This window comes from Martes martes (genome assembly GCF_963455335.1).
Source record: "Martes martes genome assembly, chromosome: 3".
In the NCBI taxonomy this organism is placed as follows: Eukaryota; Metazoa; Chordata; class Mammalia; order Carnivora; family Mustelidae; genus Martes; species Martes martes.
This window is the reverse complement of record NC_137890.1, coordinates 157,615,029-157,626,911: the sequence shown is the minus strand read 5'-3', so window position 1 is coordinate 157,626,911 and position 11,883 is coordinate 157,615,029.

The window sequence follows — 11,883 nt, the reverse complement described above, 5'->3', positions numbered from 1 at the left end:
GTCATTGCAAATGGCAAGATTTCATTCATTTTATGGCTGAGTAATAGTCCATTGTACATATATACCACATCTTCTTTGTCCATTCATCAACTGATGGACACTTGAGCTATTTCCATTATGTGGCTATTATAGATAATGTGCTATAAACATCAGGGTGTGTATATCCCTTTGAATTAATATTTTTTTAAGATTTTTTATTTATTTATTTGACAGATCACAGATAGGCAGAGAGGCAGGCAGAGAGAGAGGAAGGGAAGCAGGCTCCCCGCTGAGCAGAGAGCCCGATGCGGGGCTCGATCCCAGGACCCTGAGATCATGACCCGAGCCGAAGGCAGAGGCTTTAACCCACTGAGCCACCCAGGCGCCCGGTAATATTTTTATTTTTTTGGTCAAATACATAGTAGTGCAATTGCTGGGTCCTAGGGAAGTTCTATTTTTAACTTTTTGAGGACCTTCCATACTGTTTTCCAGAGTGGCTGCCCCAGTTTTCATTCCCACCAACTGCGCAAGAGGGTTCCCCTTTCTCTGCATCCTCACCAACATCTATTGTTTCCTGTGTTGTTCATTTTAGCCATTCCAATAAGTGGGAGGTGACATCTCATTGTAGTTTTGATTTGTATTTCCCTGATGATGAGTGATGTTAAGCATCTTTTCATGTGTCTGTTGGCCATTTGGAGGTCTTCCAAAAGTAGTATTGTCTAATGCCCAGAGGCTCTACAACACAGCCCGCTGTTGATGGGCACTTCCCATCTGCTTGCTGGCTTCTGGGCAGCTCCTTTGGTGCATGCACTCAATGTTTTCCAAATCAGTGGGTTATTTGTTGATAATAAAATTGCATCCAGGAGGTAATTACCTTCAAGGATCTTGGGCATTACGTAGAGTGGGGACAGAGATAAAGAGTTTCCCATCAAGTCATATTCCCATGACCTGGTGTGAGCAGCCTCTGACTCTTGTGCCATGATCTCTCAGAAGCCCTGATTCATGTTCTAAAGATTTAAGAGGTTTACAAGCATCAAAGGCTATCGGCTTATGGTGGGTATAAATTAGCCTGTCCAAAATAAGGGCTGGTCATGGGTCCCTAAACAAATTCCTTCCTCCATTCTTGGATTAGAACCCTGGGGGAGGAGCGGGGGAGGGATTATTCCTTTACACTCACTGCCAGCCTCACTAATCAGTCTCTCCTCCAAGCAGTTCTCAGGCATGCCCACCACAAGGTTAGCAAGAACAACATTCGCTGTTTGCTGGTGGTTTCCTGTGTTTGTAGGATGCTTGTTTCCCAGTCAGTCTATAAATAAGCTCCTTAATGGCAAACATCCAAATATCTCCCAAAGTCCCTGTCACCGTGTTTGATAAATAACGCCCATTGGTTTCTGATTGAATACTTCTTTAATTATAATTGCTTTAGCTTGGGTAGTCTGGTGATTCTAATTTTTCTCTGTGGCCCTTACACATGATTAGCATGTAAGCTTCATGAGGACAAAGGGCTAGTTTTTGATGATTGCTGTATGCTTGGTGCCTAGAGCTGTTCCTGGTTCGCTGCAGGCACTCCGTATTAGATGGATGGATGGACAGACAGATGGACAGATCGCGGCAAACCTGTGTTTTGCTCCTGTGTGCTAGGGGCTAAACTTAGCACTCACTTCATTCACATTGCCATTTGTTACCTCACAATTCTACTGTGAGGTAAATACATTGCTATCGGCAGGAAATGGGGCTTAGAGGGGATCAGGGTACCTCGTAAGTTAAGAGACTAGAACTCAAACACAGATCCATGTGACTACAAATTGTGTTTCTTTTTTTTGTTGCTTTGGCTTCCGCTTATATTTTAGTTACTATGGCAGTGACTCAGCAGCTCTGGACTCCAACTCCGAATCCAGCAAGTTTGGCTCAGACTCAGATGACTGTGACAACAACGGACCTGGGACCACACTGAGAAACACTGGTCTATACCAAGCTGCCTCCAAAAGGCCGGTGTCCCCTTGCCTGCTTCAGTGCATGTGGATACCGGGATAGTGAGGACCCCTCCCAACAGCCCAGCCATCAGCAAAACCCCGCCTCCACCCCCCACCCCAGGAGGCAGTGGATGTCTCCAGGGGTAATGCAGGACCTCGTTAGTGGGAGAGTACGAACATACCTAGAAACAGAATGTACTCCCCAACAGAAAAGTCCTTAAAAACCAAACCGAGGGACCAAGTGGCAGAAAGTAGGAGTGCTGTCCTGCAGTGGTCCCCGGGATCCCTTTGGGTCTCTCTTTACAGAGCCTGTGAGTAGCTGCCATTTGGGGCGGTCCCGGCCTTGGCTTCTCGCAGCCTCAGATCGACCCCGCAGCGACCTGAACATGGGTACCCCAGCCTCTCCTTTCTCGAGGGCTCTCGGGCTCTGCGGTCAGGCTCTAACACCTCAGCCAGCAGCCAGGGGACAGCAAGGGGACTCCCGGGTCAGGGAGGGACAGCAGCACCAGATTTCCCACCACATGCTGGAGCCAACATAGCAGAGGTCCCGGACAAAATCATTCCATTTGTCTTAAAGTAATTTGATCAACATGTAGATGAAATAGTCTCTACGGAAAAAATTAATAAATTGTCAGGCTTCCTTCCATTTATTTTGTGGCTTAGAGATGTTTTTATTTCTAATGAGGGCAAGGAAGGGGGTAAGTGGAAGCACTGTAATCTTTTTAGTGCTTGGAGTCTGTAAAGATCTAATCCGGGCCCAATGGGGGACATGTCATCTGTGCTTGGTCCCTTCACAGTCTCAAGCCTCTGCTTCAAAAGAGTCCTGCTCTAGGTGGTTGAGCTGATACTAATGAGGAATATGGAAAAGCAATACACTGGAGAGGAAGCCAGGGAGACCAAACCAAACTGTGGAAATCCCATCTGTCAATGACCGGATTTAGTTCCTACTTTGATACCACATTAGAGAAGAGCAGAGAAGCCCTTTCCCTCATTTACTGCTCCTCTAGAGAACTTCCGGAAGTTGCACAGCCCAACCACCCTTTGCATTCCTTCTGGTAATGGATGCCTGTATCTTCATTTCTCCTTGAGGCTAGGACTCAGCCCAGATGCTGAGTGAGCACCCTCTGTCCACAGGCCACGGTGACTGGGTCAGAGAAGAAGCCATGACGTCAGGCCAATCCCAAGCAATCCCAGCCAGTTCTGTTCCAGGATTGGGAACCACTCTCTCTTCCACTTCTGATGTGGCCTGAATATGGCGCCCACCCAGAGGAAGCCAAGCAGAGAGGCGGCTCCAAGGGGCACTGGGTGATCCCTGAATCCAGCTGTCCCTCTCCTTCCAGACTTTGAAATTCCACAAGCAACAAGTTCTCCTCTTGTGTGTAAGCAAAAAGCAAGTCACTTGGACTTAAATTTGGGCCATCTGATACCACAAGAGCACTTCAAGAGGAGCTATGTTCTTGCCACACCAGATCCTAGCTCCTGGGGCTGGACTTGGTCGATTCACATTCCTATGCCATCCACTCCCATAGCCTAGAGCAGGGGGTTTCAGAGCAGGGGCCCAATTGCACCAAGGAGGGAGGCCTGTCACACATTGTGTGTGTGGGGGGGCATTTTTGGTTTCCACAATGATTAGGGAACCCAAGAGGCATTCCTGGTGGGAGCCCACCACACCAGACATCTTGCAGTGTGTGGCAGGGATAAGAGTGGCCTTGATCCAGCGCAGAACTTTACCAAGAGCTGTTCCTGTTCTTGGTGAAGAACTGCTCTTCTTCATTTTGCAAACCCACATCAAAGATGGCCACCCAGCAGTGCAACCAAGTTGCACATGTGGGCCGGTCGCGTGGCAGTGGCCGCCTTCAGGCCATGAGCATCAGATTTCTTTCAATGTCTCCTTGTGTAGCCTCCCCAAGTCCTTACATATGGAAACAGATTTATTTTTTTTTATAAGTGGCTTTCCTTTGATTTCTTCTTTGTATTACAGTTAGGACATTATAATGATCATTTTAAAATCATGGGGGTAAGTAGGTTATGTTATCTGGAAATTTCATTTTAGGACACGAAGGAGTATATTACAAAATATTTGAGTCAAGAGGGAGTCTGGGAAGATGGAGACTCACCACTCGGGTCAGTGGGGCCTCCTCAACAGGGAGCCCCTCTGAGGCCTCCCAGTCTGTTCCTCCCAGCAGCCTGGCCTCTGCGGCCTGCATCATCGGCAGCTTCTACCCTATAAGGACATGTGAGGGCTGAGTAATCAGAGAAAATGAATGGGCTCTTCCGGCTGGCGCCTGCTGCTCTCCCAGATTCCCGGAGTGAGTGAGTGGGAGCTGTGGAGGGCTGGGGGCCAAGCAGCCCCCCAGGAGAGGGCCCCTCCCAGAGCTTGGGCTCCACTGCACCCCTGGCCCTTGGAGCCCTTGATGAGAGGATCCAGAACCAGCCAGCTTTCCAAGTGCAAGTAAAGAACATTGGCTGTCTACAACCCCTGTTACTTTCCTCCAGACAGGTACACACACATTTCCATGACACAGATGGTTCCAGAAAATGTGACAACAGACTAGAGTCCTGAGGGCTCTTGAGGCCAAGATGGTAGGGTGGAGGGTTGAGTCAGGGAGGGAAGTCTGTCCCTGTCTTGGCTCCTTCCCCAGACCTGTGTCCTGGGTTTGGGGCTATGAGTGGACATGGCAAGAGGCCTGCTTAGGAAGCTGTGTAGCCACAGCTGGCCTGGCCTGAGAGCTGGCCTTCCAAAGACCTGGACAGCTTAGACTCGAGGAGCTTTGGGATCCAGCACAAGGCACACTTCAGGGTCGCGCTGCCATAGTGTTCCTCCACCCCGGATTCAGTGGTGGGCCAGCCAGCACCCCCACCTTCCCAGAGGGACGGCCACCCCCCAGGCCCCGGCACTCTATTGGCACTTCTGGGCCAGCTCCAGGAAGAAGGCTGAGGAGGGCCAGCCTCTGTACCTCCTTCCCCATCTGTTCTTGGAAGCAAAAATGCCTATTTCCCAGCCTTGTGGTTGTTCTTCCACGGAGGGATCTTCACAGGCAGGCTGAAGGGGAAAACCGAGGCACAGGACAGGGTGGTGATTGCCCAGTCCCACTGTGCCTGGAAGCCCAGGTCCAGATCACATCGAAGTAAGCCTGGGTTCCAGCAGTCAGCTGGGGTACCCTCCCCCTCCACTCCCTGTTAAGCTCCCCAAAACGGGTTGCCCTGAGCCTGGCCATGCAGCCACCAGAGAAATGGGGATCTGTGGCTCTTTGCTGGACCCTCTCTAGGTACGCCTTGACCTTGGGTAAAGACAGGACAGACATGACAGGCAGGGTCCAACTGCCGGGTCCAACTGGGACCTGCTCTAGGCCGAGCACCGAGGGTGAGCTGATCGGTGTGACTGGATGGGCAGGGCACACACTGTGGCCTGCTGGGCCCCTGAGAGCCTGGGCTGAGGACAGGGGCCTGGAATCTCTGTCTCCCTCAGTGCCAGGCATGGAGGAGGTCAAAGAACAGTGTGGGGCCATATGGACTGGGGTGGGGGAGGGCACAACAGAGACAGAGCTAAGGGATCCCAGAGCTCCCCCACCTCCAGGGCAGCCAGGACCTTGAGCGGCGCCTGCCTCCTGATGCTCCCCGCTGCTAGGACACCACCAAGCCCACCACCACGCCAAGCCCTCCCTGGACACCACCACTTGGGCCCACGCCCTGGCTGCTCCTCGGATCTCCCACACCAGAGTGCTCAGGGCTGGAAGTGCTGCCAGGCAGACAGGCCGGCCCAGGGGACATCAGTGGCTCCTTCTCCTTGGGCTCCGGCAACCAGGCCCTCTGGTCCCTGCCCCCCACCCCACTCCGTGCCCAATCCTAAAGAGAGTTCAGCCTCCCTTCCAGTGCCCCACCTGCAAAAAACCCACAGAGAAGTGTGCGGGTGGCACAAGGGGTCTTGAGGGGCTAGATTAGACGTGACCTCAGATCTCCCAGCACTTGAGGCCACAGCAGCTCCAACAAGAGAGAGACTTGTTTCCCTCTGCTGCTCAGGTCTGTGGCTGGGCCACACAGGGCTGGCCTGGGACACACACACAGGGCCCCCATCTTCTTTCTCTCTTATTGTGCTGTGTACTGGACTGAATCATGTCCCCCACAAAATTCATGTCCCCCCAGGAGCTCAGAATGTAACCTTCTCTGGAAATAGGATCCTTGCCAAGGTAACTAGTTAAGACGAGGCCAAACTATAGCAGGGGGAGGCCTTCGACCCAATGGTGTCCCTATGAGCCACACCAGCCAAGGGTGGCCCAGAGCCACCGGAAGCTAGGCAACAGTTTCTAGAAGGAACCAACCCTGCCAACCCCTTGATTTCAGACCGCTGGCTTCCTGGACCATGAGAAAATACACTACTGTTCTCAGCGGCCCAGTCTGTGCTCGTTTGTCATGCTTGCCCCACCAGACTAACATGGCTCCAATGTACGGAGTCCTTCCCAGGGTCACATTAAGGTCCCACATGGTTATCCTGCACCTCAAACAATCCCTCTGCATTCCCACCATCTGGAAGGAGGAAGGAAGGAGGAAACAAAGAAGATACAACTTTCTCCTGAGTGATGCATCCCAGATGCTGGTCACACGGTTTCTGCTCTCCCATCAGCGGTAGTTGAAACCCCTAGCAGCACGTGGCCAACTCAAAATGCTTGCTTTTATCACAGTGGGAAAAGGGGAGAAGGGTCATGGGCACGTATTGCTCATTCCACCATAAACAATCTGCCTCCATTCGCCTCTGTTAGATGTTTCTGGCTACCAGTTGCCCTGCTGATGGGGCCAGCGTCACCGTCCTTTCCAAGAGCGGCACCCCCACCCTGCGGCTCCCTTCCTGCCTGGCTCCAAATCCCCTTCTCTGCCAGGGCACTTGAGCTCAGCCGTCCCTTGAACAGACCAGCCCACACCCATCTCCATGCTCAGAGGCAAAGGTCCTGGGGCAAGCACCCAGATTCCTGGGAAGGCAGACTACTGAGACCCGGGGCTCCTGTCTGCTCCTCACCCAATGGGCACCCCGAAGGACTTATCCAAGTATTTCTCCCAAAAGTGTCCAGTGCTCAGCCTACCCAAAAACCTGGAGAAAGAAATTTCCTTCATCTCCGTACGAATGGGATCGCGTCATCTTTCCAGCCTGGCTGTGGTTGGGTGGAGGTCAGACTGCTCACAGTCTGGCCGCGAAACCTCCAAATTCAGAGCATCTCCCCCTCCCTGTCACCAGCCAGTAGACCCAGGGTACGGAAGCAGCTGCTTCCTCAGCCCACCCGAGGCTTCAGAGGGGGTAGACCGAAGTGTCCCTTGACAGCAGGAAGTCCCCCTCCCAAGGACTTCCCTCACTCTCCGTGTTTTTCACGTGGTCCCGTTGATTCCAGAGCCCCCACTCGGCAGTCCCAGGAAGCTCTGGCTCCAAGACTCTGGGACTCTGGTGTCGGGAGCCTCTTAGAGCCTGGGGCCTTCTGTACCCTACAGCTGGCGGAACGGGAAGGCGGCTGCTGAGTGTCACCTGCAAAGTGGACTGCACAGTCTTGATGTGTTTAGTCTCAACGGCTGGGATGCTGAGGGGCCCAGAGGGCAGCTGTCCAGGCCTCAGGCTGTTGAGGTATTTGACAATACCGCAAAGGTGACCCAGCGCTCTGGAGTCAGGCTTCTGGAGCTACCTCTGTCGGCTCTGCCCTGGGTGCTCTGGTGGGCCATAGTTGCCTGAGCCCAAGGGATGGACTAGGTTCATATCACTTTTCCTGGGCAGCTTTTCAGCCCCAAGGGGCTGCAAATACTCAGGGGAAGGGGTGACTTAACTCTATTTGCCAGAAACTTCTGAGCCCAGACAAGATGCTGCTTTGCTGCACGATACTCCAATTCTCTGCCTACTCTGACACTCCCCCCCACACTCCATCCCAGGCTCTTGGCAGTCACTCCTGGGATCTGGTCCAGGCCTGGAGTCAGAGAACCAGGCCACACCCCGGGGGGGTCACAGAGCCGGAACCTGGGACATGTGTCTGTGCCCCTCACCCCTCGTCCTTCCTGGAGAGTTCCCCCTCATGGGCAGGCCGGGAGGCCTGGGATTAAGCCACCACCTCCCAGGGAGACTGTGTGAGCCCAGACTTTCCTTGCAAGTAAAGTGATCAGCGTGAACATGCTCAGCAAACAAGGAGCCTTGACCCTATACATGCAGGGGTATTTTAGAAAACCAAAGGCAGCGTGAGCCACCCTGGGAGGACTGGAAGCAGACACTCACGGTCCCCAGACTCCAGGGAGAGCCCTGGAGAGCCCTTCGTTCTACACAGACCACCCATTTCAGGCCTGGTGCCAGAGAGAACTGACTTCCAGTCTCTCCCACACAGAGCCAAAGGCAAGAGGCCAGAGAAGGGGGACAAGGGCAGCACTCAAGGTATTCCTTGCTGGAATCCTCCTTCCAGCTTCCAGCCAGGCCAGATCCTCCCCGGACTTACCTGTGATGGGAGCCAACAAAGGCCTTTTGGCTTAAGCTGTTGGTTCTAATATTTTACTTTTTTTTTTTTTTCTTTAAGTTAGCTCAACACCCAACCTAGGGCTCAAACTCAGGACCCCAAGAGTCCCAGGCTCTACCCACTGAGCCAGCCAGGTGCCCCTTTCCTAAGCTGTTTTGGGAGGTGCTCCTGTCACTGGACTTAAAGGAGTCTTGGTCTGAGGCAGAAGGGGGAAGGAGAGAGCTGGCAGTGACCGGGGAGCTGCCACCGAGGCCAGCCTGGCTCTGGGCAGGGACAGTTCCAGGCTTGGCCAGGAGCAGGGACCGGAGGTGGCGTTGGCAGGGTGGCCAGGGCTGCTGATGGGGGGAAGGCAGCGATGCCCCAACGGCGTGATTTCTGGGAACCTCTGCGCTCTCTGACCGCCGCCGCGCTGGCACAGCCGGAGTCCGGGTTCCTGGAAGTGACCGCCCAAGGTGGGGCGGCGGGGCGGGGGCCGCCCGGAGCCTGGCAGCTTTCCGGTTGGGGTGGGATGGCTGCTCCCTCACCGCTCCGCCCAGGAGCTCCGGCTGACCCCATCCTTCCCTGAGCCGGCGGTGGGCGGGAGGGTGACCCCCTCCACCGCGCGGGGAGGGGGGGCACTTGCGCGCTCTTCCCACCCACTTCGCTCCCCGCTGGCGCCCTCGGGACGCCCACCCCAGTCCTTGGCACGGCAGAGCCCTACGCGGGCCCGCGGCAGCTGATTCAGCAGGTCTGGGTGGGGGCCTAGAATGTGCATTTCTGACAAGTTCCCAGAGGAAGCTGCTGAGGCCACCCTGGGGACCACACTTGGAAAGCGAGTGGCCAGGCCTTCCAGAGTCTCTCCTCGCCGCCATTAGCTTCACTTTTGGCTTCATGGGTCTGTTAACAGTGAAACAGGCTTCATCCCTGGTCCAGAAAGAAGTTCTACATCCTGCCCCTGACCTCATGAACACTCACTAATGAAGAGAAGGAAAAAAGGGGAGATCTAATGTTACTACGTGCACTTTCCATCATCGGGAATTATTTGTATTATGATTAATCAACTCTGTATTTACTAACCCATTTACGGCAGTCTCATACTCCTTTCTAGTCTGCCGGAAGTCTCACCAGGAGGGCAACAATCACTGGGTAAAGCTGGTTACGGGGGAGCCCTTGTGCTTAGGCTAAGACAACGTGAGGCCAGGACCTGCTTAGTGGCTCACAGGAATTCCTTCTGCAGCATCCTGTCCACAAGCCAGGGATAGCCACATCCCTAAAAACATTCTTCATGTGCCTTGTCTTGCTGGTCCTCAAAATGTGTGCACCCGCCAGGAAGCCACTCAAATGTGGCCACTTTAGATTTCGCTCCTCTGGGCTCACAGCACATGCCACACTACGGGTATTTTTAAGCCAGCTTAGAAGCTAGCAATATTCCTCACTAAAAACCTTAGAGTCCCACCACTCTTTTGTAGTGGTATACTTGCTTTGGAAAGATCTTGGTTCCATAGGGCACTTGGCTGGCTCAGCTGGTAGAGCACCTGACTTTTGATCTTGGGATTGTGAGTTCAAGCCCCATGTTGGGTATAGAACCTACTCAAAATAAAAAATTTAAAAAATTTAAAAAATAAAGGTTTTGGTTCCAGATTTGTTCTTCTGGAAGTCCATTTTAAGGCCTGGGTCTTTTTTTGCCAACTTCATCGAGGCCACAGAACAATTGTGGGCTGTGATGTGACTCCCATCTCCGGGATAGGGCAAAGAAGGATGGCACTGGTGGCCATGATGGGCTCCAAGACCCTGGCCTCCAGCACTTTCAGGCCTCCCCTGCTTTTCTGCTCAGTGACCGTTCCCTTGGGGGATGGGTATTCCCACCTCGGGGAATGCTCTCTTTCCACGAAATCAAACAGCCCTTTTTTGGGAGACCAAAATCCTGTCCCTCCACCTCTGCATGGACTCTGAGCTTGGAAATCAGATGGATCTGAATCCCCCACACATCATGAGATTTGGACAGTGAGGAAAACCCAGCTTTCCTAGAAGGACTTAGTGTGTGTGTGTGTATGTGTCTAGGCAGCATCTCGCAGCAGTCCCTCTTCTGATTTGTGCCTGGCATTTCAGTGTGTTTCTCTTTCGACCTGACCTGCTGATTACAGCCAGGCCCTGTGCTTGCTCAGAGAAAAGCTCTTGCTCTGAACTCCCCCTGTAGGAGCTTCGAGGTCAGCTCAGTGCAGCTGGCCGCCAGCTTTGTCTGAGTGGGTCCCAGCCTTAAGGGCTGCGCCCTCACGTCCAACCCATCTTTGGCTGGGTTTTCACACTATTCTTTGTGTGTGGTCTCGGCTCTTTGCCCCTCAGTAGAAACAGTGACCAGGCGGTTGCCTGCCACAGCTGCAAGGATGACTTCATTAGAGAGCTGTGTCACTTTTGGATCAGCTTCCTCAGGCCAGGGCAACAAAAGCAAAAATAAACAGACGGGACTACTTCAAACTAAAAAGCTTCTGCACGGCAAAGGAAACCATTAACAAAACAAAAAGGGCATCGGAATGGGAGAAGATACTTACAAACTTGACAAGGTGGGGATATTCAAAAAATATAAAGAACTCTTACAACTCAATAATAATAAGGCTAACAACCCTATTAAAAAATGGGCAAATGGGGCGCCTGGGTGGCTCAGTGGGTTAAAGCCTCTGCCTTCTGCTCAGGTCATGATCTCAGGGTCCTGGGATCAAGCCCCGCATCGGGCTCTCTGCTCAGCAGGGAGCCTGCTTCCCCTTCTCTCTCTCTGCCTGCTTCTGATCTCTGTCAAATAAATAAAAATCTTTAATATAAAAAAAAATGGGCAGAGGGGTGCGGGGGTGGCTCATTTGGTTAGGTATCCAACTCTTCATTTTGGCTCAGGTTATGATCTCAAGGTGTAAGATCAAGCCTGCATTGGGATCTGCATGGGGAGGGGGGGTAGGTGGGGGGGATGGGCCAGACAGGTGAAGGGGATTAAGAAGTACAAACTTCCGGTTACAAAATAAGTAAGAGGGATGTCATGTACAGCATAGAGAATATAGTCAGTACTACTGTAGTAACTTTGGGGTGCCTGCCTGGCTTAGTCAGTAGAGCATGCAACCCTTGATCTCATGAGTTTGAGCCCCATGTTTGGAGTAGAGATTACTTAAAAAATTTTTTTAGAAAATATTGTAGTAACTTTGTATGAGGACGGATGGTAACTACACCTATCGTGGTGAGCATTTTCTAATGTTTAAAAATATCGAATCACTATCTTGTATGTCGATTATAAATCAATAAAAATTAAAATGTTTAAAACTGAAAAAAAAAAAACAAACAAACTATAAAGCATGCCACAGAGATGCAGGGTACTCTAGGTACCCACCCCCAAGGTTCTCAAAGGCTGAGGCCCATAGAGGGCTGTCAACTGCCTAAGATTCAGATTTGTTCCTTCAATGCAGAACTCAGCTGGTCCCTTTTATTTCCAGAGCAAG